The sequence below is a fragment of the Cyprinodon variegatus genome, unplaced genomic scaffold (genome assembly GCF_000732505.1).
Source record: "Cyprinodon variegatus isolate N-32 unplaced genomic scaffold, C_variegatus-1.0 Scaffold656, whole genome shotgun sequence".
In the NCBI taxonomy this organism is placed as follows: domain Eukaryota; kingdom Metazoa; phylum Chordata; class Actinopteri; order Cyprinodontiformes; family Cyprinodontidae; genus Cyprinodon; species Cyprinodon variegatus.
Window position 1 is genome coordinate 479547 of NW_015151109.1, and position 281 is coordinate 479827.

A 281-nucleotide genomic window follows, 5' to 3' on the forward strand; every position below is an offset into this window, starting at 1 on the left:
GCCCCCTAGGGGACATGGGGAATTTTTTTTTTCTTTTGCGTTCCCTCGCAAAACCTTACTTCAGTAAAGTTAGAAAGATATTCACAGATTCGGACTTCCGGGATCAATAACTCTCGTTGTTGAAACACAAATGGCGCCTCTTTCATGTCCTGATAGCACAGACTACGTATTACAAGAATATATATACGACTATAAACTACAAGAATCAAAAAGCGTTATTTTCGAGAAAAACAATCCGTTCTCCGAGCTAGATGTATTACATTGATCTCTATGCACAGGCA